This window comes from Schistocerca nitens, chromosome 1 (genome assembly GCF_023898315.1).
Source record: "Schistocerca nitens isolate TAMUIC-IGC-003100 chromosome 1, iqSchNite1.1, whole genome shotgun sequence".
In the NCBI taxonomy this organism is placed as follows: Eukaryota; Metazoa; Arthropoda; class Insecta; order Orthoptera; family Acrididae; genus Schistocerca; species Schistocerca nitens.
This window is the reverse complement of record NC_064614.1, coordinates 517194201-517221295: the sequence shown is the minus strand read 5'-3', so window position 1 is coordinate 517221295 and position 27095 is coordinate 517194201.

Sequence of the window (27095 nt, the reverse complement as noted above, 5' to 3'; positions counted from 1 at the left end):
CAAGAAAGGAAAGGACGTAAGTAGCAAGACAAGATTCCTACAAGGCAGAAGCGTCGAGAGAAGGGAAAGGACAGCGAGACCAACAGAAGGCCCTTGTAGTCGAAGTGGGCAGTAAATAAATCTGCTTCCAAGCTGAACCACAGGGTGGCGGAACCCTGCTGGGACAGAACACGGAACCACACAGTGGCGGAACCCTGCAGAGACACGATAGGACACCGAACACCAGAAGGGTCTCCGAACGCCCCGACTCAGCTGAGCAAGCAAAAAACGGCCCGACGAGAAGACTGCTTGGGCAAGCCACCACTAGCAAAAAAAAAAAAAATTATGTGTAAAAGTCACACTACTGCTATTAAACAGCACGCTGATGCACGAAACTGAAGAAAATTTCCAAAAAGTAAAAATGACATGCCCAAACAATTTATCAAACTGTTACTAAGAGGAGAACTTCAAAGCGACTAGTTATCAATAAATATTTCCATATCCTGCCCAGAGAAGAACCAAGAAGCAAGTAAGAAGCAGGGAAAAAGCAGGAAGAACAGAAGTTGAAGATTCGCAAGATTGAGACCAAGAAAGAGGATGGGTGAAGAATAGACGACATACCTTCCCAAATCCCTATCCTATTGTAAACTAGTCGTCTGCGAAGTATTACAACGAAAAACGACCGCTTTCAGCGACACATAACGATGACTTTCACGCATACAAAGCCAGTAAACCACGAGATTCTGCACTCACAGCTCCATTCCATTATGGGACCTCCGCAACAGCAACACACACTTGCAAAGCCAACAAGGAACGACGAACAAAGCTGTACATCAAATACTTGCCCACATCCATCTCGCTCAAGTCCATCACCTTCATGCAAAAACATTCGCCAACCTCATGCTTAAACATTCATAGGATTGTGCGAATGTGTGAAATCAAATTATGTGATGTAGGAATTGTGCAAAAGAAACGTGTGAAAAACTAAATAAGTTAAGCACACCAGACAGTTAATAAACTACAAAATAACAGTCATTGACTATGGGCTTAAGTAAAAAATAGACTATCGATAAAAATAAGTCATTAGTTCTGTAATGGACAGTATGCCATAAGGCATAATAAACACTAAAACTATATGCCACTTATTTTCTCCTCATCAAAATAAAAATGGTTCAAATCGATCTGAGCACTATGGGACTTAACTTCTGTGGTCATTAGTCCCCTAGAACTTAGAACTACTTAAACCTAACTAACCTAAGAACATCACACACATCCATGCCCGAGGCAGGATTCGAACCTGCAACCGTAGCGGGTGCGGCTCCGGACTGAGTGCCTAGAACCGCTAGACCTCCGCGGCCGGCCATAAAAATAAAAGAATAACTATATTTTACTTATTTTCTCCTTATAAAAACAAAGAATAAAAAATTACCTTGTTGGATGTTTTCCCTTTTTTTTAACATTTGTACCATTTGTTAGGATAATATCTCAATACTTATGTATGTATATTTCTTTTTCAAAGCAATTCTTGGAAATAATTCTTATTTTTTAGTGTAACAGTGTTGAAATGAGTGTCTAGAAACAAAAACATTTTACTTGTAAATGATATTTAGAAAATGTATTAGGAATAGATTTTACTTAATTACTACATTTATAAAAACAATATTTCTAAGAAAATCGATGTGAAAGACTCACTTTCGATAACAGACTTCTTAAAAAACAAATTTCACAATTAAATAAAGAAAAAAATAATTAAAAGCTAATAATTATAATAGAATAAAAATATTCTTCCCTTGTCAATATAAACATATTTTGATAATAATGTGGAAGAATATAAAAATATAAATTAGTAATACAAACTAGCATAGAACAGAATAACGTGGCTGAACAGTAGGCAACAAAATTTAGATAACGGAATAATTTTTGACTGACTTAGACAACGATTCAATCATTGCCTAACTTCAGTGGAAAAATAAAGTTCGAAGGGTGGTGATATGTAAGGTGTCAGGCAAATCCAACACCTTCCATGAAAACCCTGACATGATAAGCAAATCCAGTATTATGTCACATAGCTCCGAATAAATCTGACATTAAATTAACCAAAGTAATACGAGAAACGCGTGAGCAAATGGAATACCACAGACTAACACAAGAATTCCTAAATGCATGTCGTACCTTCCCACCGTGAGACAGACGCAGTTCCGAGGGGAGAAACGAGAACAGAAACCGAGAGCAGAACCGTGTTAAGCTGGAAGGCCCTACGATAAGGGACGGACACCCACGTCGCCAGCTAACCGCTAGGACCACCCCCCAGCCCATGTTAAAAGCTAGAGCCCTGCAGAAGAACAGTATAGATCTTACGATAATACTAAAAGGGCCACCCCAGCCGCAAGTTTTAGCGTGAGACTTTTTCGCGTCTCTGTTACGACGGACCACCCCCCAGCCCATGTTAAAAGATAGAGCCCTCCAGAAGAACAGTATAGATCTTACGATAACACTAAAAGGACCACACCAGCTGCAAGTTTTAGCGTGTGACTTTTTCGCGTCTCTGTTACGTTGCAAACTTTAAAAACATTGCCCCACCACGAAAAGTATAACGTTTCTCATTGGATAGAATTTTTGTAGGCGGAGCTTAAGGTTAACATTGAGACCCTGATTGGTCAGATGAAAACACAGCCAGATAGTTTTTTTTAAACCAACTTCGGTAAATTGTAGTAAGTAGAAGTTAGGAGGAAGTTGCTTCCGAGACGGCGAGGTGAGCGGAGCTGTGCTGACTGCCGCCCCCTGACGAACACCGACAAGGTAATGAACGCACGCGTTGCCGCATAACAGCGCATAAAGCTTCGCTCAGAACTGCAGAAGTCACATCTGTTACACCCCCTTTTTGCGTAACACTAGTGTCGACCGTCAATTAAAGCTCATGGTGTTCACATTTTCCACTTGAAGTAAAAATCTGAAATGCGATGATTTTTTTTTTGTTATATAGTTACTGAGAAGCCACATCAGCCACTGTAATTTACGACAAGTTAGATAAGTAATTAAAGATAATTGAGGGTCACTGTAGACCATTTTGATAGTTTTCTCTTTTGTGAAACTTAATTTAAACCTAGATTATAGATGTGATATGGCATAGGTCATCCTTCGATCCATTGCAGAACTTGGAAACCCATTCAGGGAACATTCGTTCACATTTTTGTTGAACGCAGTTGGTTTTTACCATCCTGTATTAAAACATTTCCTTTTATCAATAGTGCGATTTATAAACAATGTTTTGTGAGTAGAATAAAATTTCCAATGGTAAACTTAACTGGTTTTTCGACGTTATTTTACCAGCTAACTAAAAATAGGAAAGCCTTGAACCCCTTCCACTAAATTTAGTTAGTATTAAGATTCTTTTACAGGGAGTGCAGTGGAGCTGACGCTGAAATTATTAAGTGTTTGGTTATATCATCGCTAGTTTCACTGAACTCTTCTGAACTCTACATGTCATATGTGGTCTGACGTCTCCTTGCCAGCAACAGGCCCCAGCTTCAAACTAGTCAATTCCCTAAAAAACACGCTCAGAGCGTCGTTGCGCGAAAGTGGTAGGGAGACAAGATATAGAACAACAGACACCACGGAAAATGTTAGACGGGCCTATTGCACACTTCATTTTCCACATGACTGCAAACAAAAATCAGGAGGACTGAAGTCAGGTGATCTTGGAGGGCTCTGCTCCACCTATCCATCTTGGACAGTATTGGCGCGTTATATGTCGTCTTAGATGAGAAGCAAAATATCCTAATCATCATGTGTATGCTACATGCACCAAAATTGAGCCATGTCCGAAATTTTAGCCCAATCACGTGAGGACTTAACTGAATAATTTAAACTTCTAATTTATTTGTACTAACTAGGACCATATTTCACACTGCAATCAGTGGCGGCTCGCAACCACACATCGCAGTTATCTGGCAAAAGGTTTGTTTGTGAACCCGTGTCTGTAAAATGTAAACTTTCATGGCCGGAAATGTCGCACTTATCAAAATATTTTTGGCCATTATACCGTGATCGGATGGCTTTCTTGTTGAAACCCAATGCTTCGTCCCCGTCTGCAGAGGACATCTTCATGAAAAGTAAAATTCCATTTTTAAATACTGCCGTCCAGGAGCGTGACGCCACGTATGCTGAAAACTCTAGCGCAGTTGTACGTTGGTGACTGTTGTTGTCCGCTGTACTTCACTTAAAATGGAACGATGAGTTTTACGAATTGACGGATGACGTGGCTAAGGAGTAGCCCTAAGACCAATAATAGCAAGTTTCTTTGTCGAACTGCCAACAAAAAACTGGACATCTGGTTCCTTTAGGTGCATGATACGTTTGTTTTGTGGAGATTAGATATGAACATCTCGTTGAGAGTAATCCGAATATTCAGTTCACTATGAAGGAGGAGGCAGACGGCACATTCTTTGATGTGTTAATATTCAAGAAAAAAGATATTGCTTGGGTCATGTGGCGTACCAGACCGTTACCTGCAGAGGGGTTCAATTAAGTAGCTACGACAAAAGCGGGTTGTAAAAAACACGCTACCGGACAAAGGCAGGAATATTGTGAACCGAAGCTAGTCGATACCGATTCGAAATGTCTCTCAAACGCATGCTCACGAACAGATATTTGTTCGCTGAGATAAAACGGTCCTCCAAAAGATCATAGCGATTGAAAGGTGGCTACACTGAGCCACAGCGCCAGAGATCGCTAGAGAGCATTGTTCCGCCGCCTCCACTGGCAGTCATTATTGAGATGTGCTAGAGGTCAGTGCTTGTCGAGAGCTCGTAGTAGTCAGTTGGTGTTCAGATGTGCTAGTAGGGAGTGCTTGCTGAGATGTGATACTGAAAGGTTCTTGTTCAGATGTGGTAATAGCGAGGCGGTGTGGAGATATATTGTAATTATGAGAGTGATTTTGGTCAATATATGAAGGTAACGAAACTTGATTTATTTTTCATTATTTCCATGTTTTAAATAATGTGTCATTACAGGTTCAGTCAACAAAGCATCTGGCTTGGGTTCTTGGATTAGAGTGTAATTGTGGTTCTCTTGAGTAATTATGGTATTTGTATTTTCTTTAATTAATTCAGTAAAATGTTATTTAAAAATTGTTGTGTTGTTGAAGAAGAACCGTGCCAGATGCGTACGTTGAGTCACACTCCCACACACAGAACAGTTACTCTTGTGCTTGTTGTTGCGTTGGTTTTATAGTTGCTGGGGGCTTAATTAATTAACTGTGTTAATGAAAATTTCCATTTCATTCTTTGTTATTGTTCTAAGCAGTCAGATTGCGTAACAATAACAGTCAGGGCCAACCGTTACGAGACTTCGTAATCGGACAGACAGCTACTAAAAGCAAAAATTAAAAAATTAAAATTATTTGCATTAATATTTTTATTAAGCCCCCATGCACGTGGCGACCCTGCCAGGATCGTCCCTTGGAATTCTTCTGATTGTAGAAATAGTAGACAGTAGGATTGTTGTAGTAATTTGTAGTTAGTAATTGTAGTCTATATTGCATGTGTAGATTTGGTAATTAGCATTCTTCTAATGGTATTTTTCAAAATTTAATTTTTATTGCCTTGTATACGCGTTTGACAATTTAATGCAATTATTTCAATTGTTCGTTAATCGTGTTTGAGGGAAGCATTTCGTGTGAAGGGTATTGTTGGAGATAAAGAGTCATTGTGTGTAATTTTCATATAGTGACGAGTTTTGTATATTTTGTAAATGATTACGCGATCAATGAAAAAGGCAAAAATGATGAATAGTGAGAATGACGAAATTGTTGACATGGCGAACTCGCCAACACAGGAGAACAGTATGTTGAATAATGAAGTGGAAATCAATTTAATAAGTCGGGAAAGTAGTCCGGAACCATTTCAAAATTTTTCTCAATCAGAAAATTCACAGAATACGAGATTAACGATAGAAAATTCTGGAATAGCATCAAACACAGATAGCTTTACAGCTATGACGAATGAAACTGGTTTTGCGGGAAATGTTAGGGGCGAAAGGAATTGCGAACAAGCTAATATGGAGCAGTTGATGGGTGCAATATTAAATTTGGGATCACAAATAGGAACAATTAAAACACAGATGGGAACAATGGAAACACGGTTAGACTCACTGGGATCACAGTTACGATCTGAATTAAAAACAGATAGGGGAACAATGGAAACACGGTTAGACTCACTGGGATCACAGTTGGGATCACAAATAGGCACAATTAAAACAGAGATGGAAACAATGGAAACACGGTTAGATTCACGAATAGGGACATGTTTCAAAAATATGAAAGATGAATTAAAGAAAGAAATCAGAGAAGAAGTACAACCGATTTTGAATGCTCACAATAATAGATTAATTGCAGTAGAGATTAGACAAAGGGAACAGGATAGAGAACAGGAGGAGAGAGATCGCGTGATAGTACAGAAATTTTCAGAGTTAAATTTACAACGTGCACACGATAAGGAAGAAATATTTGAGAGAATCGAGGAATCCGTACCAAATGACAGAATAAATAAACTAACACAACAATATGAACAGTTAACTACCAAATGTGTTAATACTGAAACCCGAGTCGCGACACTTACGGAAGACGTAAATAGACAGAAAGAACAAATAGGTGATTTATCGGAAAGAGTTGAGGAGATTTCAGATAAATTGACAAGTCTTAGTTTAAATGGGGATAGAGATTCAGATGATACAGCTCCATTACCATTTGCAGAAACCGAAGAGTACCAGAACATAAATAAGCATGTTGAAAATCAGGGAAAATTTAATGAACGCGTTAAAAGGGAAGTTGAGGCATTACGAAAGCAAGTCAAACAAATTGAAGGCGAAATCGTAGGAAAAGACAGCAGAAGAAATTTAGAATCACAGATAGCAGAGGGGTTTGAAGAAAGTAATTTATTTCATTTACGGGACACAACAAGAGAGCGCCAGGCGCGCGAACTTGACAATAATCGACATTCAAACTGGGACAGACGCGGTAGGTCTTTGTCGCCACGAGGCGAAAACTTTGACTATAAACACTTTTTGACTGTTCGGAAATTTAAGATCTTCCGCAATTCTAAAAATGACATACATCCATGTGCATGGTTAGATCAATTTATGTATGCACTCCCACCAAATTGGCCACTAAGTCACAAACTGGAATTTATGTGTGGATATTTAGAAAACGAACCGGCGACGCGGATGCGTGCACTCATTAGAGATTGTAATAATCTGAATGATTTTTATCATGCATTTCTATCGGCATATTGGTCCGAAAACACGCAAGACAGAGTCAAACACAGTCTTATTATGCAGCGTAATTTCAAACAGTCTGAATTCCGCACGCCAGCAGAATATTTTGAAGACATGATTCGAAAGAATCAGTTCCTTTCCAACCCTTACAGTCCGACTGAATTAATTCGCATTTGTTTAACTAAGCTGCCACAATCCATAAGACAAATTGCTTTAGCCGGAAGATGTAAAGACGATATTGAGACTTTTAAGACTTTGCTACAAGAACTTGAGTATGACAACGACGACGGGACTTCTTGTAATTTTTTCAGTAGCAGTAATTACAATACATTTTCAGAGAAAAGGGATAGTGATCGGAACGGACGTTATTTGGGTAACTTTGAGAATGACAGACGTAACAGACAGGACAATAGATACCAGCCTTATGACAATAACAGACGTTCTAACAGAAATTACACAGACAATTATAATAACGGTAATTCCTACCGGAATGATCAACCATACGGAAACAGTAATCGGTATCATCAAGATAGAAATTATTCATACAGTAACAGAAATTCTTACTACAGAAATAACCAGGGTAGTAGATACAACAATAATTTCAGAAGTGACAGTCGAAATTACACAAGAAGTAGTTATGCAGACAGACAGGAAAACAGAAATTTTAATAACAGACACAACCAAGAATTTGCATCTAACAGACAGGAAGGACCTAATTGGCATCCTCCACGTGACAGAACTTCAGAGAGACAAGTGCAATTAGTAGAAATTGATCCGCGAAATGACGCGAATAATCAAAGACGTGACGCAAACAATCGACAATGACTAGCAGCTTCGGCTTCTGGCAGCAATATAGACGGTTCAGAAAGTAATGACACTTCGACTTTACACTACGTACGACTGGAAGACATGAGAGACATTTTGTTAGACGAAAAGGAAACTAATGTAGACGCATTTTTACATCCTGTTATTGAAGTATGTGTGGGTAAGAATAAGTTCACTGCAGTTTTAGATTCTGGGAGCCCATTGAACGTCATTAGTGAATCAGTTTTTCGTATATGTGAAAGAACTATTGCCTGTCCCGTGTTACCTATTTCTAAAACTACAATTCGAGGAGCGATTTCTGGAAAAGGTGTGGAAGTTAAACAACAGACCAACCTAAATTTCATTTGTCAAGGATACGAATTTTCTGCTAATTTTATTATTGTTCCATTACTCAGTACACAGATTATTTTAGGTATGGAGTTTCTTAACGCACATAAGGCAATTTTGAACTTTAAAGAAGGAAGTGTGAATTTGACTGTTGCCGGAATGCTGAAATGTTTGAAATTTTTCGAGTGTTTAGCAAGATCTGAATCAGATACAAAATGTTTAAGGTTTCTTACTTCTGATGCTTTTGTTGAGCATTATGACGACAGTGTGTTTATTCATGACAATGACAATAGATACAGGGACGCGATGGATGATGTAATTAATAGCGAAGAATTAATTAATGAAAAGGTTAAGAAAGCTGAAGTGCCAGATGACGTTGCAAGAGAAGAGCTGCACCATATTTTGACTTCACATGCTACAGTGTTTAGTCATCACACAGGAACTATACAAGGCTTACAATATTTATTTAAAGTAAAAGAACACACACCATTTCGCGGAAAAACGTACGCTATTCCTTTGGCTTACAGAGACAAGGTTAAGAATGAACTTCAATACATGTTAGATCAGGGCATTATTGAGCCAGCAGTCAGCCCTTATACCAGCCCATTACACGTTGTTCTTAAAAAGGATGGGTCAATTCGTTTGGTTCTGGATTCCAGACAGATAAATAATATTATTATTCCTGAAACTGACCGTCCACAAAATTTAGATGAACTTCTTCAACATTTCCATGGAATTAAAGTTTTATCCACGATTGATATGCGCGCAAGTTTTTGGCAAATAGAACTCCACCCTGATTGTAGAAAATATACTGCTTTTTTAGCCTTTGGTAACTGTTACCAGTTTCGGAAATTACCGTTTGGACTTACTGTATCTTCAGCAGCATTCATTCGTAGCTTAAATGAAATTTTACCTGTTTATCTTCGTGACAATATTACTTCTTATGTTGACGATATTCTTATTGCTAAACGTTCTTGGAGTGAGCACAACAAAATTTTGGATTCATTATTACGTATTTTTGCACGAGTTGGCATGACAGTGAACTTGGAAAAATCTGAATTTGGTCGATCTCAGGTGAAATTTCTCGGTCACATTATTTCTACAGAAGGTATTCTTCCTGATCCAGAAAAATTAGACGCTATTCGTAATTATGCTGTTCCTACCACAAAACGTGATGTACGTAGTTTCCTTGGTGTCTGTAATTTTCTTAGACGCTTTGTTAGATTGGACAATTTGGCCACACCTCGTTTATGTGAATTATCTGGAAAAAATTCTAATTGGTGTTGGGATGAGGAAGCTCAGTCAGAATTTGAACAACTTCGTGATGCTTTAGTTGCTGCCCCACTTCTTTCACATCCGGATTTATCTAAAGATTTTTGTTTGGCGACGGACTCATCATACAAAGGCCTAGGTGCACATTTATTTCAAGAGATAGAAGAAAACGGCGTTGTAGTACAGAAGACTATTGCATTTGGAAGTCGTGTTCTCTCTAAATCCGAAAAGAATTATTCGATTACGGAACTTGAAGCTTTGGCTGTTGTTTGGGCTTTCACAAAATTTCGCACATTTTTGTTTGGCAGACATACTAAGGTTTACACCGATCATCGAGCTCTGGAAATTCTTATGTCGACAAAATTAACTCATGGCAGATTGTCACGATGGGCGTTGTACCTACAGGAATTTGATTTTCGTATTGTTTACATACAGGGATCTTCAAATATTGTTGCTGATGCTTTATCACGTGCACCTATGGGTTTGAAACAAAGTGCCGAAGAGGACGGCAAAGAAAACCATTATTGTTTGATGTACATTCAAGGTGTTGCGTTTGAGAACTTTATTTCGTCTTCGCTCCAGGACATCGCTAAGGAGCAAAATAAGGATCCAATCTGGAAGGACATTAAGGAGAAGTGGAGGAGAAAGGAAAGCGTAGCGATCAGACAGTATTATTTAGTTCGCAATGATATTCTTTTCAAACGAAAATCGGTCGACAACTCTGTTTGGTTAGTTTGTATTCCTGATGAGTGGGTCAATAAATTGATTTGGTACACACATTTCAGTTATGCGCACTTTGGTCCCAGAAAATGCTTTCATAAATTACGAGAAAATTGCTACTTCAGTAATATGGAAAAACGTATTCGATCTGTTCTTGCCAAATGCAAATTATGTCAAAAGGCTAAGCCGCCAACAGTTTCTCACAGAGCACCGTTGTTTCCGATCATTCCAGCGAAATTAAAGGACATGGCTGCAGTCGATTTGTTCGGTCCAGTGGTTCGTTCTACTAATGGTTTTGCGTACATTTTCGTAGCAGTGGAATTGACATCAAAATATGTGTGTTTTACACCTTTACGCAAAGCAACAGCTCGTTCAGTATCTAATGCTTTCATCAAACATTTTCTTAAAGAAGTTGGTCATGTTGATAAGGTCATATCAGATAATGGATCACAGTTTCGCTCTAAAATTTGGCTTCGTACTCTACGGCGTCGTAAGATTAAACCAATTTTTATTTCACTTTTTGATCCTCAATCTAATGCTTCAGAGAGATGGATGAAGGAAATCAATAAATTGTGCCGTCTTTATTGTCATCAGAATCACAGAACGTGGGATCAGTATCTTCATTTTTTTCAAAACATTCTGAATGAACTTCCTAATGATTCAACTTCTTTACCGCCTACACTGATATTAAAGAATAAAGCACCGACAAATCGCATTTCTGAAATCGTTCCTTTTCCGCCTTCACGGAAACTGCGGCATTCTGAAGTTGTCAACCTGGCTCTGCAAAATATTGCATCGGCGGCTGCTAGAAGAGAGAAATCAGCGAAACGTCCTGGTCGTTTAAAAATCTTGTCAGTTGGCCAGAAGGTGTTAATTAAGTCCCACCGTTTGTCTCATAAAGGAAAAGGCTTATGTCGCAAATTTTTTCTGCTTTATAACGGTCCATATAGAGTTCGCAAAATTATTCATGATAACACTGTTGAAGTAGAAACTCTTAAATCTCGGCGCTCTAAGGGAATACATCATATATCGAACGTAAAAATTTTTGTAGAATGACATACTTTAGAGAAACTAACAGCTACGTAAACATGCGGAGAATGCAAGAGCACCGGGCTGTGTTTTGGCGGCGGCACATACTCAAAGCAACAGTCAGTCTGCGCGCCGCACAAGGCAGTCGTTGACCGCAAACAATCACTTCCTACGTCACGCGCCTACAGCTGATCGAGCGCTCAGTGCGAATGCACTGACAGACGTAAATAAATACACAGTTTAATTTCTCCGAATAAATTCTGTATAAAGCTATAAGGACTTCATAAATTATGTTATTAACGTTCAGTATTTTTCAGGATACGGTTGTATAAAGTATTTAAGACCTTCAGGTAAATTCTGTGCGTGTCCGACGTTAAGACGACTTGCTTTGGAGAAAATTTTCAGGAAGAAGGTCATTTCGAAGAAGAAAATAATAAACAAAAAAAGGTAACGGTTAATTGAGTTTATTTTTCAGGTAACATAATTCCACTTAGGTACGTACTTCAGACGTAATTTGCTGCTTGCGATTACGTGATTCATACTTTGTGCTAATTTCATGTTCTATGAATTTACTAGTGAAGCGACGTGCTTACGCATATTAACTGATTTTGACAATGATTAATTAATGAACAGGGTTGTTATTTGTATATATTATGCATCACTTGGCTGCTATGCTTTTTCACTGATGTCATATTTTTCTATTATGTGCCTGCTGTGCTTAGTTATTTAAATTATAATTGTCACCTGATTAATTGTGCTGATGTGGTTAGATATGTAAGTTATACTTTGTGATTTATCTGCTTGCGCCTTCATGTTTACTTATTAAGATTACATATGAAGATTTATTTGCTTATGGCGATGTGATTCTAATGACCTGTTTATTGTGTAAGGCATGTTTGCTGCTGTGCGTATGGATTGCATATTTACACATTTCTGTTTTGCTGTCATAACTACTCTTCAATCTAGTATATAGAAATGCTGATATACTGTGTACAAATATAGAGTTTAGGTTACACTGTGGTATTAATTATAGATTGTTCACTTGGCAGAGCCTCGTTGTAGGGATTGTGCTGCATCCACTTGTTGACATTCTGTTCTCTACTGGTATATTTACTCGCTATTGCATGTTTTGCTTACGCTCAGTGCCTTATATTTTTAAGATAAGAAAATGAACTGCTATAATTCGACGAACGACATTAGTAAAAGAAAGTCATAGAAGTCACATGAGCTGAGGTTTTATGGAAGCTGTATAAATTTATGCTAATAGGAAGGAAGCTAACGACATGACAGACCAAAACTAGGTTTAGACCATTGACAGTATTACACAGCATTTTTCGTGAGCAATTGAAATAGGAAGTGACACTTGACACAAGGAATACTCCACATGATTGCTTCTGCCATGATTCTTGAAGTGGTGTACACACTGTGAAATATTATGATTATTCACACTCCGTAATCGTACTTAATTACTGAGAGTTATTCGAACTAAGTCTGTTAGAGGTCATGTATGCATTTCTTTTATTTAATGATGGACAAGGAACCAAAATGTATCTTATAATTTATAATGAGTAGAAAATTTGGGTCAGATGGAATACACAGAGGTTGTGTGTGGACAATGTGTCTTCGGATTGTATGGGATGCTGAATTGAAGTTGCACTAGGATTTTATCTGTACTTGTTCGAGGAGACTGACTAGAGGAAAGAGTTGTTATGGAAGTGAAATGATATTGGTGCTGAGGTTTATATGTATCGACGTATTATTGAAGTATTAAGATTAAGTGATGATTATTGGAGTTTGGTGGATAAGAGGTAAAGTAAGTGAGGAGCATATTTTTTTTTTTGTTGGTCCATATGGAACAAGGAGGATGAAGATGGCAGACTAGAACACTCAAGTAGAAAGAAGATTGCCTACACACACACTTTGTTAAATCAATAAGCAGTATACATTTTTTTTTGAAGAGAGGAAGTATTTGCATATCTTGGCTCACTGACAGTTGTTCAGCAACAGTACATTTTGATCTGGCTTGGCAAACATTGGTCTTAACATGATGACTATGACGTTGACTTAACTATTATTGACTGTTATACATTGCTGCCACTACTACTTGATACACATAATGAACATAAAATTTCGACAGAATTGCATTTACACAGTTAACACTATTCAATTACACAGTAGCACTAATGTGGATGAAAGATGAGTGAGTGTGTTTTGTGTGTTTTCCTTTTATAATCCCAGAGAAGTGATCCGAACCTATCTCCTAAATATTATTTCACTTGTTTGTTGTGGCTTGCACTGACACCCATAAATATTATAGGTTAACTGTTATTGTGTACTGTAATAGTTAATGTGACAATTACCTGATATCATTTGTGTGTTTATTATGATTTGTATGTTTAGTGTAAGAGCATTGATAATAATTTGTTAAAGAAATTGTATGTGCATTCAAACTATTGTTCATGACTGAACTGTCTCAGTAGTTATGGTGAATAGTATGGACTGTTACTTGCACTTTTTCTACATGATTGGTGCCACAAGGACATGTTTAATTTCTGCTGAAGAACTGTGTGATCAGTGATTGTAAAAAATTATGGACTGTTACTTGTACCTTTTCTACATGATTGGTGCCACTAGGACATGTTTAATTTCTGCTTATAAACTCTGATGAACAGTGTGATCAGTGCTAGTGAATTTTATGGAACTGCTTCTGCTGAGAAATGTGACTTGTTGCTGTGTGCACCTGATCAACATTGCTGGTGCCACTAATGGACTGCTTCTACTGAAATGGTGTTACTTGTTGCTGTGTGCACCTGCTCAACATTGCTGGGTGCCACTGATGGATTGCTTCTACTGAAATGAAGTCACCTGTTGCTGTGTGCACCTGATCAACATTGCTGGTGCCACTAATGGACTGCTTCTACTGAAATGGTGTTACTTGTTGCTGTGTGCACCTGCTCAACATTGCTGGGTGCCACTGATGGATTGCTTCTACTGAAATGAAGTCACCTGTTGCTGTGTGCACCTGATCAACATTGCTGGTGCCACTAATGGACTGCTTCTACTGAAATGGTGTTACTTGTTGGTGTCTGCACCTACTCAACATTGCGGGGTGCTACTGCTGGAACTGTCAACTACTTATTCTTGAGCTATGGAAAGCGTTTATGTGAATTTTTGATAAACTGATTTTTTGTGTATTACTGTTTGTGAAAGTTATGAGACTCTTACCTGCACATATTCGTCATTGCTGACGCTATTGATTGAACTGTTTAACCACATAATACTTGTGTAAACTATTATGTAAAGTCACATGTATGAAAGAATTTGTATTGCTTACTGTATTTTATATATTAGGTTATTGAAAGGTCAGTGCAAAGCCAAAATTTTATCTAATTATGTGATATTTACGTATTAATATTATCTTTTATTTTTGTCTGTATTTTTTTTTGACGAATTTGGTGGTATTTTCACCACCAATGCTGGCAAAAATACCATCAAATTCTAGCCGTGGAGGAAGGGCATATGAAAGGTGGCTACACTGAGCCACAGCGCCAGAGATCGCTAGAGAGCATTGTTCCGCCGCCTCCACTGGCAGTCATTATTGAGATGTGCTAGAGGTCAGTGCTTGTCGAGAGCTCGTAGTAGTCAGTTGGTGTTCAGATGTGCTAGTAGGGAGTGCTTGCTGAGATGTGATACTGAAAGGTTCTTGTTCAGATGTGGTAATAGCGAGGCGGTGTGGAGATATATTGTAATTATGAGAGTGATTTTGGTCAATATATGAAGGTAACGAAACTTGATTTATTTTTCATTATTTCCATGTTTTAAATAATGTGTCATTACAGGTTCAGTCAACAAAGCATCTGGCTTGGGTTCTTGGATTAGAGTGTAATTGTGGTTCTCTTGAGTAATTATGGTATTTGTATTTTCTTTAATTAATTCAGTATAATGTTATTTAAAAATTGTTGTGTTGTTGAAGAAGAACCGTGCCAGATGCGTACGTTGAGTCACACTCCCACACACAGAACAGTTACTCTTGTGCTTGTTGTTGCGTTGGTTTTATAGTTGCTGGGGGCTTAATTAATTAACTGTGTTAATGAAAATTTCCATTTCATTCTTTGTTATTGTTCTAAGCAGTCAGATTGCGTAACAATAACAGTCAGGGCCAACCGTTACGAGACTTCGTAATCGGACAGACAGCTACTAAAAGCAAAAATTAAAAAATTAAAATTATTTGCATTAATATTTTTATTAAGCCCCCATGCACGATGTTCAGGTAACTGCAAAATTCAATGTTTCACTGCCTTTCATAAAAGATGTTAACTGACCCCATAGGAAAGATCTGGACGAAAGGGAATATCTCTGTAATCTACAAACGCCCACACAGGAACGTCTGCAGTCGGCCATGGATGATCGCAGACCGCTGAATAAAAGCAGGAATTAATGGACGTGTACGTTGCTAATACTAAAAGAACGTATGGGCACATGCTTTGCAGCCAGGAGACCACTTCATTCGATTTAAAAGATTCAGGCACTGGTAGCCAAAATTGGATACTGTAAAATCTTTACAGAGGGTCCCTGTAGGATACCGAACACACCAATAATTTTAACCGGAAGGAGGAGGGTGTTAAACTAAATATTATCTGGATTCTGGCGCTTAAAACGATGTCTACCAGTCTGCCACAATGGGATGATAGCAATAGCGGGCAACAGCAACCGATAACGACCAAATGCGCTCGAGTTTTCGTAACATGTGACGTCACGACTATGTGCGGGAGCACACAAAATCAGAATTCTACTTCAGTTAGTAAAGAGACAGGATGTGCATCGGGCATTAGAGAAACCTATAACAAGCAGTGAAGATGCTCTCCGAAGACAGGGATGAAGCATAATAGTCGAGAATATTTTATAAGTAGGATCCTTGTTTACTCGAGCGTTTTTCCTCCTGTTTTCGAACACTTTTCTGGTTTCGTTACTAATAATGATACAACTTCTGCCTTAAATGTTTCCCGTCTGCGAAGCCGAGAAACTTACACAATACCGCTGAGCCATTAGTATTTTTTGTATCAACATTACTAACCATTTTCAGCCCAGTGGGCTATTTTAAAATACCGAAGTTTTGTACTTGAAAAATCATCTTGATGTTGAAGCTCGTCTCTCTCTGTGCTTTTTTACAAATAAGTTTGTTTTCGGAGTGATTTCGCCTTGAGCAAAACACGATTTTATCTTTACTTTTATTCTCCAGACGGGTATCGCTATAGTTTCTGCATCATCAGTGATCGTTTAGTATCCTTCTATGAAATAGGAAGACGGCTATAAATAGATTTAAAGCCCTGACATGTCAGTTGCTAAACATGAGATGTGTTGTGTTTGTGCTTGTTTTGCTTTGCCTTAGTTTTCTACCCTGTAGACAATATTTAGTCCTTGTTTTTTATGTTGCTTATTCTACGGGCTGTTTTGTTGTTGTAAGTGAGAGTGAACCATTTTCTTGTTGTTATGGATGTTTCTTGTTCATGTGTGCTTGTGCTTTTGCCGGCCTCGGTGGCCGAGCGGTTCTAGGAGCCTCAGTCCGGAACCGCGCGACTGCTACGGTCGCAGGTTCGAATCATGCCTCGGGCATGGATGTGTGTGATGTCCTTATGTTAGTTAGGTTTAAGTTGTTCTAAGTTCTAGGGGACTGATGATCTCAGATGTTAAAGTCTCATAGTGCTCTGAGCCATTTTTTGTTTGTTTGTGTTCTTTGTTATTAAGTTATTTGCGTCTCTGTATGAAAGTTGATGACAGGCTGTTTGACTTTGTGTGCTAGGTGTCCCCTTTATTTTTGTTTTAATTTTGGATTCAGTTTCTCTATAATGTTTGTATCATATCCATTCTTTATACCTATTTGATTGTCTTTAATTCATTCTTGTAGTTGTCTTCACTGAGTGGCGTTTTGTTTAGTTTGTGCAGAATTTATTGGAAACCAGCTATTTTGTGCACAATTGAATGATTGAAGTATTCGTGTATGACTATGCTGCTGGTAGTGACTTCCTTGAATGAGGAGAACTGGTGTTCGTTGTTGTGTCTGTGTATTGTGAGGTCAAGGAAATTTAACATTTTGTCGTTTTCTGTTTCTGTGGCGAATTTTATTTTTGGATGAACTGTGTTTATATCATAGTGGAGCTGTTGGATGTTACTGGGTATTCTATCCAAACGGCATATGATGTCATCTATATGACTATACCAATATACTAACCTCTACTTTTTGATCTTATTATTGTTTCAAATATTTTGTTTTCAGTGTGGTTGATGAACATATTGGCTAGGAGTCCACTGACCAGTGGCCCCATGGGAAGCCCAGCTTGTTGTAAGTAGAACTGGTTGTCGAATGAGAAATAGTGTTGCTCAGTTATCAGTCTTAGAATGCTATCTAGGATTTAGGTACGTCCTCCTGTTGTTCTAATTGTTGCTTGACAATATTTAGGGTTTCAGTGATGACGATATTCATGTACATGGATATGATGTGAAATGATGTGAGTATGGCTGTTGTAGAAATGTTTATGGCTTTGATTTTTTGTGTCAGCTCTTCGATGTTGTGTATGCTTCAATTGTTTTTGTATACATAATGTTTCTGTAAGTATGTGTGTGTTTCTCAGGCTATGTGACATGTAGGTACGCTTCTAAAATTTACAACTGGGCATATCGAGATATAATGCTTGTGGATCTTTAGTAGGCTGTTCAGAGTAGGTCCCCTGGGGTTCTTTTGTTTTGTGAATTTGTATGAGATATTTCTTGTAAGCTTCTGTGTACTTTCCTGGTATCTTTGTGTTGGGTCACTGGTTAGCCTTGCTATGTTATTGTTCAAAAAAATGGTTCAAATGGCTCTGAGCACTATGGGACTTAACATCTGTGGTCATCAGTCCCCTAGAACTTAGAACTACTTAAACCTAACCAACCTAAGGACATCACACACATCCATGACCAAGGCAGGATTAAAACCTGCGACCGTAGCGGTCACGCGGTTCCAGACTGAAGCGCCTAGAACCGCACGGCCACAAGGGCCGGCTGTTATGTTATTGTCTTCCAGAAATTTTAAGTTTTTATCTTTGTATTCCTCCTGTTTTGTTAGTAAAACGGTGTTTCCCTTGTTCGATCTAGTGACAAAAGCCCCTTTATTTTTAAGTTTGTTCACTTCTTTCCTGGAAGTTTTTTTCTTCTCCAGCTTTTGTTCCTGTCAGTATATTTTTTTCCCTTTATTATGCATCTTATTTTTTCTGGCACTAACTCTTCTGTCAGATCTGCATTGAAGTCTGAGTTATTGTTCCCTTCTTGTTGTTTTATTATGTATTCACTTCTATAATAAGATTCTCCACTGTCTTGTGTGTAATGTGTGTGTTGACGTGGTACTTAGGTCCTTTTTTAGCAAATAAAAGATAATTTTGTGATTTCCTCAAGGTGGACCTCCTCAAATACAAATCTGTTTGTGCTCGAAAGTATTTACACATTTAATCGTATTGAAATTCGTTCTCAGTGAATCATATTATCTTCGCTAAGATACAAGCAAATTTAAAGTTGAAATATTAGTCATGGCACTCAGAAATCGAGTTTGATAGTCATTGGCAGGATCTGTGGAGGCCAGCATGGAACACGCAAAAGCATAACGCAGAGGACGATCGATTGCCTGCAATGTTTATACCATTTGCACTTCGTACGTGGAAAGGCATAACTACTTATGTAAACTTTTGGATAGTTGATCTTGCTTCCTGCAGTTCGCTTGATGCAGGCGAATTGACTTCTGGGGCCTGCGCTGAAATGCAGCCTGCTGTCTGTCAACACGTGCCTGAGACACAGGGGGTTGCCCACTACGAGAAAGACCTTTGACACCGCGTGTCTCTTTAAAGTTTTTTAACCGCATAATTTGCTTGTATTTGCCGGCGATGCCTCCCACTTCGCGTCGGTGATTCCGCAGTACCGTTGTTACAGATTTGAGTTCTGCATACCAGATGACACATTTCGTCTTCTCATGGCCTGTCGCCATTTTGATAAAACCCATGTCAAACCTGCAACGAAGGACAGTCGAAAAAAATGTTTTGAGAGCTGTTAAACGTTTTACAACAAACCATGGATTCTCTGCCTCTCATACGAGGGTAATCCCAAAAGTAAGGTCTAAGTACAGAACTCTGTTTGTGTGCCAGTTGGTCACACTGTTGTGAAGAGTGCTTCACGCGCTGTGTGTAAACATGCGCACGCCGCGCTGAGGCGCTCAGTCTTGGCTTAGCAGCCGTTGAGAATGGAGCTCCCGTTGGATGTTACCACCAAGTGCGAAATGCGCACAGTTGTCGGTTTTTGAACGCAAAGAGCACTGCGGCGATTGAAATCCATCGCCAATTGACGGAAGTGTATGGTGAGTAGTTCATGAATGTTAAAAATGTTTTTAAGTGATGTAGAGAGTTTGCAGCTGGTCGGACCGAAATTCACGACGAACAAAGGAGCGGGAGACCGTCAGTTTCTGAGGATTAGATTAGATTAGATTAGATTAGTTTTCGTTCCATAGATCCGTGCTGAGGAGATCCTCGTGGATGTGGAACATGTCAATTTTTTTAAGCTGAAATAACAATACTAATAGTATGAATATATACAATACATCATTTGTTTCTATTAAAAAATTCGTCAATGGAGTAGAAGGAGTTGGCCACTAGTAAGTCTTTCAGGCTCCTTTTAAACTGATCTTTATTTGTAACTAAATTTTTTATGTTTACTGGCAAATTATTGAAGATGAGTGTTCCTGAGTAGTGGACCCCTTTTTGAACTAGAGTAAGTGCTTTTAAGTCCTTGTGCAGATCATTTTTGTTCCTGGTATTGTATGTATGAACTGAGCTGTTTGTTGGAAAAAGAGATATATTATTTAGAACAAATTTCATTAATGAGTAAATATACTGAGAGGCAGTAGTTAGTATACCCAGTTCTTTGAAGAGGTTTCTACAGGACGTCCGTGTTTTCTTTTTTTTTTTTACGGTGTGTGGCGGAGAGCACTTTACGTGCCACTGTCATTACCTCCCTTTCCTGTTCCAGTCGCGTATGTTTCGCGGGAAGAAACACTGCCAGAAAGCCTCCGTGCGCGCTCGAATCTCTCTAATTTTACATTCGTGATCTCCTCGGGAGGTATAAGTAGGGGCAAGCAATATATTCGCTACCTCATCCAGAAACGCACCCTCTCGAAACCTGGACAGCAAGCTACACCGCGATGCAGAGTGCCTCTCTTGCAGAGTCTGCCACTTGAGTTTGCTAAACATCTCCGTAATGCTATCATACTTACCAAATAACCCTGTGACGAAATGCGCCACTCTTCTTTCGATCTTCTCTATCTCCTCCGTCAACCCGATCTGGTACGGTTTCCACACTGATGAGCAATACTCAAGTATAGGTCGAACGAGTGTTTTGTAAGCCACCTCCTTTGTTGATGGACTACATTTTCTAAGGACTCTCCCAATGAATCTCAACCTGGTACCCGCCTTACCAACAATTAATTTTATATGATCATTCCACTTCAAATCGTTCTGCAAGCATACTCCCAGATATTTTACAGAAGTAACTGCTACCAGTGTTTGTTCTGCTATCATATAATCATACAATAAAGGATCCTTCTTTCTATGTATTCGCTGTACATTTTTAGTATTAGTGTAAAGTCAGTTCACCTGTCTGGTACTCAAACATCTGTTCTGCTCAGAACCAAAATCTCTACATAACTGCCATTAAAGCCCATATGAAAAACTTAGGGAATATTGAAGATCAACAGACAAACAACATTATTAGTAAGTTTTAACAATGGCCATAGAGAACTGTATGGTGGCCTGTTTCTTTGCTACAGTAATGCCTTTAAAGCCACAGAGCTTCTGTACTATCATCAGCATCAGCATTTTACAGCTTCTTCCACTTTTTTATACATCTACATCACATTTTAAACAAAAGAGTTAAACAAAAGAGGAAACAGTGTTGAAGGTTGAGCAAAGCATGCGTGAATATCGGCGGATCACCCTGGATGATATCTGCACGTTGGTTCCTGAGGTTTCGCGAAGCGCATGCTGACTGAGGACGGGTTGATGCTTCCCGCGCATTACTTCACCGCCTTGCAGCCGAACAGGACAACTTATGGACTCAACTGTCACGGGTGACGAAACCTGGGCATACCACTTTACACCTGAGACCAAGCAACAATCACGCCAGTGGCGACATCCTTCTTCGCCTAAGCCGCGCTAGTTCAAACACAGTCTACCGGTAAAGTCATGACAACCATTTTTTTGGGATCGGAAAAGGGTACTGTTGGTCGACTTTATGCTCACTGGGACCACAATTAACGTTGACAGGTACTGTGAGACTCTGAAAAAACTCAAACGGGGAATTCAGAATCGGAGAAGAGGAATGTTGAGCAAGGGCGTACACATTCTCCACGGTAACGCTCGCCCACACACGTTCGGCAAACCGTTGCTCTCCTGCAACAGTTTCAGTGGAACGTAATCACCCACCCACCCTATAGTCCTGACTTGGCGCCCAGTGACTATCACCTGTTCCCTAGGTTAAAAGAACATTTGGCCGATTGAGCTCCGACGACGAGGTGAAAGGAGAGGTTCATAGCTTTCTGAACAGCATGGCGACGAGCTGGTATGACATGGGCATAAAAAAACTCCCACAGCGTCTACAAAAATGCATCGACAGAAATGGTGATTATGTCAAAAATTGCTAAATGTTCAAGCCGTAAACTGATGTAAACCATTGTAGAAATAAACAGGTGTATGTACTTATAAAAAAATACGAGACCTTACTTTTGGGATTACCCTCGTAGTTTCCAAGTTATAATTTTTTGAAATGAAAACGGGCATATGTGGACACCCCGTAATATGAGCAACTCCGGTAGATTTGTGTGGGCTATTCCTCAAGCGAGAGCAACAGAGCACTGGAGACAGTCACTGACTGTGAGGCACGCTTCGTATGACAAGTGAGGGCAGGTAGCAAAGCGGTGCGCGGACAGCGGCAGGCTGCGCCTGGTAGAGGTGTGAGTAACGCGGGCCGCGCCGCCGGTCCGCTCCGGCCGCCACGCCGGGTGCCGGCAGCCGCCACAGAGCAGAGACAGGGACAGAGGCAGGGATGAGGCAGACGCAGCCGCTGCCAGAGATGCACGGTCGGTGGCCAGCGCGACCGCCACGCCGCGCCGCGATTAATCGAACTGATTGCGTACGTTGCCGGACGTACACCTCTGGCGGCCTCACACCCCGCTGCCCACAGACAGATGCTGCGCTGCTGATTGCTAATGTGGCTAATCTCGTGTCGGAAGGAAGGCATGATGTGGCAACCATTTCCACCCGACTCTGCTGTGCGGCACTACTCGAGCTGTAATAATGGAGGCTGTCCTGCAGCGTTCATCCAGCCATGGCAAATTTACATTGCGAGCCACAAGACTCCGTTCACACTGAGACGTTACGATACACGATGCAGTAAAGGGCGCGCCGACGCGACGCTTATCGATGTGACACCCGTGTTGTTTCCACTCGAGTTACACGATGTGCAATACGATACGCGAAGCGATGCGCCATGCGACAAGCAAGAAGACAGCACGGATCACCTTTCTGTTTCGGTTTCAATTGCAAACACGAGCTCTCCTAAAGACGACGTTATTCTGGTTTATCATTATTTAAGGCTCAAAAAATATGAAAAGAAAGGGCAGTACTAGGTGCATCCGTACAATGTTATCAATATCAAACATAGTTCGGTTGTGGTTTCTCTGAGGCCTCTCAACACAAAACATTCCACGATTTCTAGAGAATGAGTCCAGGCAGTTGCCAGTTTTTGGGGCAAGTAGTGTCAAAGTAGGACACGAGTTTTCGGCTTGCTATCCTCCTGCTGATGAGTACTTATTACAATGAAGTAACTTGGAGAAAACATATCAATGACGTTAAAAATGCTGCTACGAAAAGTTTATTATATGTAATACCACCTAGCATGGTGATGTGTTAATCCTTTCGACACAGCAAAATTAAACACATAACCAGTTTGTAGTTGGCATACACTTCTTTATTACAAACACATGCTCTTGATGAAATTGACAGTATCAACGATTACAATAAAAGGCACCTGCCCTACAGAACCACCAACAGGAGTCAGATTAAAACATTAATGCACTTCGATAGACACAGATCTTTCAAAATTTACTCATCAAATTTTCACTAATTAAAACAATGTTCATAAAACCAATCAAATTTAACTGACATAACTGAATCACACAAACCTTTTAAACATGCTTCATGACTTACATAGAAACTGGCTTTCACATAACTCATATCGAATTCTAAAACTTCTTCCAACAACTAAGACATCTTCGATGGACTGATCTTAGGCAATTCTAACAAATTAAAAGTATTATCAGATTAGTACACTCAAATAGGCTTGTCTTTATTATTACTTACAGGTCCGAGGTTCCCATTTCATCCCCAGAATATAATAATAGCATATTAAATAGTCTTAAAATGGGGCCGTTTCAATTTTACGTTGAAACTTAGTAATGGACGCGAGCAGACCGGACGGTTCTAACAGATACAGGAGATTCACGGACCTCAAGGTAAAGTAGAACTATACTCAAGTTTGAGCTACAGTTAATATTCGGGAAAACCACAACGCTCCACCGGAAAGATGGAACTGCAGGACACTAACAACGTAACCATAGACACCGATCCAGGTCCTTAAATTTCCCTCTTCCACCGTCATGCCCCGATCGGAGTTTTCTCGCGTCCACCACTGCCAATTATCTGAAACATAAACACATCAGCACATCAGATACACATAACATACCTGCCGAACTGGTTGTAAATAAACCTTTAATTATACAGGGCACTAAATGAACCCAAGCAGAACTAACCTACATGACCACTTGCTCTTAAAATTTGATTAGCCAGTTCTCTAGAACAAACAAATAAAATAATAACATAGAAAAAGGAAATAGGGAAAATTATTTCGGCCCGCTCTCGAATGCCAGGCACAGACTTACGCACTACTTGGTATGACCTCTAGCTACGCATTAAGCACGGCTTCATATCTATTTGTTGTGTGTAGCTAGCACTTCTTTAAATGCCGTCAACATATCGGGCGGCCACAGTGACAAGTAACTGATACAATCAAAATAGTTTTTAGCGCACTCGGGTATTCAATTAACATGAATAGAACCCACCAAGGAACAATTCGACGACTCCAGTCCATTCACTTTCAGTAACGTAACAGACGCGAAGGAAACCTGTTCTTCAAATCTCATGGAAACCCCAATCACCGTCGGCACCGGATCTGCATTCCAACGGCTGAACACGCAGCAGCAGCTGCCCACGCTCCTCCGTCGTACCAACTGGACCACTCGCCACACGTCACTGTCGCTCACACAGCTGATACCCCAACTCCTCCCAGCAGAGCGCGCGCGCCGCGTTTAAATAACCATCCGCCAAAGATGCGAAGAAGAGAAGCAGGTATCGAAAATCGACTCACAGCGACCTGGATGACATTCGATGGAGAATGGCGCCAGCAGCGCACCAGCTCACACATTCCTTCATTCAATGTCGCACACGTGCTTATAATAAACCTAGCATAATCTTTCTGCAACTTTTCAGTTTCCCAAAGTAGTAGATGATTCAGATTGAGGAGTATTTAGGTGAAACGTTGCTTGACTTGAAGTGACATCAGTCACCATCGATCTTGTACGAAAACTCTGCCTAGGGGTAGTAGGCACTGTATTTGAAGAAATGGAAGAGGCCCATGACAAGAAAAATCGAGTCCTGTCTTTCTGCGCTACGTCCAGCTGTTCATTCGGAAGTAACATGAATTTAGCTTACAGATGTCTTCTGCGCCATCACAAAGTTTCCTGAAATCATAGTTCATAGACTGAAAAACCATCCAGCCAGCACCATCAGCTGATGACTCCCGGAGGTTTTCAATTTCGTTAGGCTTTTTATTTTCAGGTACGGCTTGTATCGACAGCATAAGAAGAAGACAAACAGCAGACATCCCCGCACTCACCATAGACTGAGATGACAAAAGTCATAGGATAGCGATACGCAGGTATATAGATGGTGCTAGTATCGCGTACGCAAACTATAAAAGGGCAATATATTGCCGGAGCTGTCATCTGTAGTCAGTTGTTCCGTGCGAAAAGGTTTCCGGCGTGATTATACCCGTACGACGGGGATTAACAGACAATTAACACCGAATTATAGTTAGAGCTAGAATTCAGTATTTCGTGGTCCACAGTGTCAAGAGTGTGCCGAGAACATAGAATTTTAGGTTCTCACCGCGGACAATGCAATGACCAACAGCTGTCACTTAACGACCGAGAGCAGGGATATTTGCGTAGAGAGGACAGTTCCAAGAGACCAGCAACGCTGCATGAAGTAACCGCAGAAGACAATATGGGGCTGTTTGGACAGTGCAGAGAAATTTGGTGTCAAGGGGCTCTGACAGCAGACGACCGATGCGAGTGCCTTTGCCAGCAGCATAACATCGCTTGCAGCGCCTCTCCTACATTCGTGACCATATCGGTTGGACCCTATATAACAGGATAACCGCGGCCTCGTCAGACGAGTCACGATTTCAATTGGTAAGAGCTGATGACAGGATTCGAGTGTGGCGCAAACCCCACGGAGCCATGGGCCCAAGTTGTCAATAAACCACTGCGTAAGACGGTGGTGAATCCAAAATGTTGTGGACTGTTTTTGCGTGGGATGGACTGGTTTTTCTGGTCCAACTGAACCGATCATCGACTGGGAATGGTTGTGTTCGGCTACTTGGAGACAATTTGCAGACATTTGCGACGGAATTTTTATGTATGACAGTGCGTCATACCACTGGGCCATAATTGTTGTAGATTGGTTTGAAGAGCAATTCGAGCGAATGTTTCGGCCGCTCAGATCGCTCAACATGAATCTTACCGAACATTTATGAGATATAATCGAGAGGTCATTTCACGCACAAAATTCCTCAGTGGCAACACTTTCCAATTATGAACAGCTATAGAGGCAACATGTCTCAGTAATTCTGCAAGGGACTTCCGACTTGCTGAATCCATGCCACGTCGAGTTGCTGCACTCTGCCGGGCAAAAGTAGGTCGGACACGATATTAAGAGGTAGTCCATGTCACCTCACTGTATAGCAGGCCATATCAGGCGCCAACAGAATCGCGTGTGCTGCATAGCTGCCAACCTCGTCGTGGACAACCTCTAACCTTTCTCATGTATTTTCTCGAGATGGAAAGAGGTATAGGTCTCATTCCAACGCTAAAAAATTTTGATACGTTAATTATATTTCGAATGCAACTCTCTATGACCTAAACCACATCAAATGTAAGCTGGCCAGCGATTAAATTCTTCACTGCAAACTTTTCAAAGTATTCCCAGTGGTTTACTTATTTACGAAGTATCAAAATAATTATGGGAAATAACGAAAAGAAAACGTATGCATCAACAGGCTGTGATTTCAGGGTATAAGATGCTGAAATCCAATTTTTTTACGAGTAATTTTTCCAAAATCGAACAGAAGCACTGCATAAAGGAGTCACACACAAATCCCGTTGTAGGGTTTTTAATTTTTTATGTGCAAACTAAAATTTTTACTGAGAAATTATTTATAGAGGAATAATGGTATACAGGGGGTTGTGGCACACTTTTGATATC